This window comes from Macrobrachium nipponense, chromosome 8 (assembly GCF_015104395.2).
Source record: "Macrobrachium nipponense isolate FS-2020 chromosome 8, ASM1510439v2, whole genome shotgun sequence".
NCBI classification, from domain to species: Eukaryota; Metazoa; Arthropoda; class Malacostraca; order Decapoda; family Palaemonidae; genus Macrobrachium; species Macrobrachium nipponense.
The window spans coordinates 74,974,905-74,979,252 of record NC_087203.1 but is presented as its reverse complement, the minus strand read 5'-3'; positions in this window follow the sequence as shown (position 1 = coordinate 74,979,252).

Here is a 4,348-nt window from a genome sequence, read left to right as displayed (position 1 = left end):
TATATTAATCATTCTGGTGATGTAATTGGGGTGCAACGTAACCGAAAGGCATACATAAAAATTGATAATGTCCCCTGAGTGTGCTGAAGGCGGTGTATGAGGTACACTTACATAGCTACTGGTAACTGGTGAAAGCCTTTAAGTAAGTCCAAGCTGGTGAAAAATTTGTTCTGACCTAACAAGGATAAGATATCGTCGGTACATGGCACTGGAAAACGATCGGGAATCGTTTCCTCGTTTGAGCGACAGAATCTACGCCTGTACGCCAAGACCGATCTTTTTTAGGCATGACATTTAAGGGAAAAATTATATATGCTATTTGATTTCCTAATGACTCCTACTACTAACATTTTTCAACTTTGTCATTTATCTCGTTTTGCAATTCCATTGGGAGTCTATACGAAGGTACATGGAGAGCTTTATGTTTGTCCTTTAACCGTATTTGGTGTTCAGTGACATCCGTTTTCCCCCAGAGATCACTCGCTAGTGGAGAAACATCATGATATTCAGATAAAAGATCAAAAAATTTCTGCTGAATCACCTCTGCTTGAATGACTTTACTGATTTTACTTTAGATAGAGTATAAGAGGGATTCATCTACAACGGGTTGAGCGTGATTAAATTTAGAAACAGTAAAAAATGCGATATTTATAACTTCCATATCCACGATATCTATACATAGGTTTTGTGGATTACTAGATTGGTATTCGGATGGTTACAGACTTCAATATTAACTTGCTGCTGTGAGTCAACAGTATATAGTGCTTTGTTTGCAGAAATCTGTTATATTTCAGAGTGTTGGGAAGGATTAAAATTTCAGATCCCAGCACAGTCTTTTTACACGCACTAAGACATTCGAGGGTGCATGCGTCTCGAGATTTTGCGTGCAAACTGTGACTGCGGGTGTGGGAAAATTCTGTTAGGTCACTTGAACAATGTCATGATTTATGAGACAAGTGATTGGTTCCTCTATTTAAGTTATTATTTGATTAACTGCCTCTTTTTGTCCAAAACGGATTTTAATGTGTTCGAAGGTTTATAGAATTTTCCTTTGATAAACATGCCTTATTTGGCAGGAGGTAAGATAATGTTTTGTATACCCATAGATGGATATCCTACAGTTACACTAGATACAGATCAATGTTTTTTATAACTACAAAGATATCTGTAAATGTGCGCTTACCCGCCCTGTACTGAATCTGAGTTACGCTACAACAATTAACTCGTTATTGCCAATTACTGAAAGTCGTACTCTGGACTTCTCAATAGGGAAGTTCGAACAACAACGGTGAGTCCGTAAATACAGGATATTACATGGACTAAAGGAATAAAAAACAATGTAAATGGCTGATATTCTAATTTTATAGCACGTAAAGTCGGGCGTAATACCCACTACTTATAATAGCTTATTATATTAAAACTACGGGAACCTGCTCTGATTACTTGATACGGTCGTGTGATTCATAGGAAAATTCCTTTTTAATTCAAAAAGGTGTTGGCATGAATGATCCAACATCACTCTCCCCCCTCCACTAGAGTCGCTTATGTGGAATGTGCTTTGCTTGCAACACTTGGAAGATTTTGACTGACCCTGACTGTTTTACTAGATGGCACAGTAACCGAGTTTCCTGAAGCACAATTTGTTTGTTTCTGATTTTTAGCAGCGTTACTGTTTACCTGTTTCTCTTTATAATAATGAGGATTCTTCCCTTTATTATCATCGGCAACGTTTTGTGTGTTTTTAGCATTATGTTGCTGTTGGTTACATGAAAAACGACAAACGTAAGAATGACTTGAACTATTATGAATTGAACGATTACTATTAAAGCAAGTTATCCGTTCTGAGTTATTATTAACTATATGTACTTGCTGTGGTTTACTTTCATACTTTGCTAAAACTTGAAATAGTGAGGGATCCAGGTCAGCGCATTTAGACATATTTTTGTTAATTTGTTTATATGAATGTTAAGTATGTTAAGCTAATGAAATCCTTTACAGACATTATTCCTTGCAATTCAGCCGTATGTTTTAAAGTTAAGTTGAGTCATAGAGATTCGATTTTTTAAGCATATAACTCAAAGAACTCTAGGCTAAAACTGCCATCAGGACCTTGCACAGGAGCCTTTATTGTCCTGACCCGAAATAGTGTTACCTCTAATTTATCCAGATTTGTACGGGTGTTCCATTTGTTTTTGTGTGTTTTCTTATCACTACAGTGCCTAACGACCCTATCCATGCATCTGTATAAATACAGACGTCCACTGTGTAAACGCATATTTAATGTTTAATATGATTTGTTACGTACCGAATTAATAGAGTGCCCCAAAATGATAAGATTAACACAGAATATATGATAATAATATTTCAGGAGAACTTCTGAAAAAAACGAAGTTGACAGAAACTAAAAGATAAAAACTCGCAGTAGCGAAGTCCCAATGATGTGGATAATTTCTGTAAAAAGTAAGATTATGAATGTCTCGTAACTTCAGCCACAGGAATAACGAAATTCGACAGTCAAAGTTACTCCAAATGAATAAAAATAAATTGTACTTAGCTTGATTTTAGTGGGAAGTCACGGCGTTTCGATAACGACACGGCCTTGGTCCTCCTTCTCTGTTTAGCGAATGACCCTGGTTCTTAGCTTGGGTTTCCCCCGTGTGTGTTGTTTGTTTGTTGAATGATTCGTTTCCTCTTGCTGGTCCTTGGAGATCCGATGCTGCAGACGAGTCCTGCTCAGCGGGTGACCCGGTTTCTCTAAGATATGTAATGTTGAAGACGCTCACTAAACGATGATGCAATCTCTTGAATGATTCTTAATGTAAGACATTTCTTACGTTGCCATAAGAGACACTAAGTTGCTTGAAGATTCTCTTGCCTTCGCCATCGTTGACTTCTGATATGATGCATTATTCGTTATTCTTCGGATGACGTTGAAGCGTTAGTGCTGCCACTAAATATGTAGGGCTGATGCCTTTGTATAACAAGGCGCCCTGTGAGGTTATCAAGACCTGCGATAATTTACGCTAAGGTTGGTTGTTGTGACTCCCATCCTCATTGGAGTGTCTTGGATTTCGATGATAATTCTAAGTTCATTCAGTATCTTCTTTTTGATGTGAAGTTCTAGTGTTTGAAACACAGAGTACGAAAATATATGTATTCTTCTAAGTTTACATCGTGAAGATCAGATAAAATTGGACAGGTCTTCCAATGAAGCTGGCTAAATGAAGTCTGACTTACAGTTTGGTTTACAAATCAAAGGTGAGTAGACAATAGCTCGACATACGAACATACACACAGATGACATAGATTACAAGTCACGTAGGCCGGTCTGGGTTATAGGTCACTGTGGTTTCTCAAGCAGGAAGCTTTGTCATCAGTTTACAAACAATAGATTTGATGACCACAGATGACGACAAACCAGACACTGACTGATACAACACGTCAGCTTAGCCTACATTATCTTATCTGGTCCGATCACACTCCTGCAAGCAAACTGGTTGACCTCTTGGGTCACTGGTTTTAATTACTGTCATAGTTTTATTTTTTATATATGGAATAACACATATATTCCACATATATATATGTAAACACTTACATATATATGAGTTTTATCACGTCAACGTGATTCACATACACGCATAAGCTACAAATGTCCTTTAATATCTAACTCTCATGATAGCCTTGTGGGTAAAACCGTCACTGTACGTCCTAAATTTTTAGTTCTGTGGTTCCAGCCCATGAGCCGACGAATTTCTTATCAACTATACTATTCCCCTTTGTTTAACAGAAATGAAATTATATTAATTCCGAGGTAGAGCGAATGAGATATTGAAGGACATTTGTATCTTAATGCATGTATATATATATATATATATATATATATATATATAAATATATATATAAATATATGATATATATATATATATTATATATACACATACATACACGCACGCACACACACACACACACACACACACACACACATATATATATATATATATATATATATATATATATATATATATATATATGTATATGTATATATATGTGTGTATATATAGATATAATATATATATATTATATATGCATTAAGCTACAAACATCTTTTAATATCCAATTTGCTCTACCTTGGAATTAATATATTTTCATATTATCTGTTAACCTAAGAGGGAATTTTTTAGTTGATAATAATTTCGTATTCTCATGGAGTCGAACCAGCGCACAGAGGAGAAATCCGGACTTCAGTGAAGTTACCGACTCGGCCAAACCGGTAACGTTAATGAAGTCCTGATTTCTCCTCTGTGCACTGGTCCGAATCCATGAGAGTACGAAATTATTATCAACAACT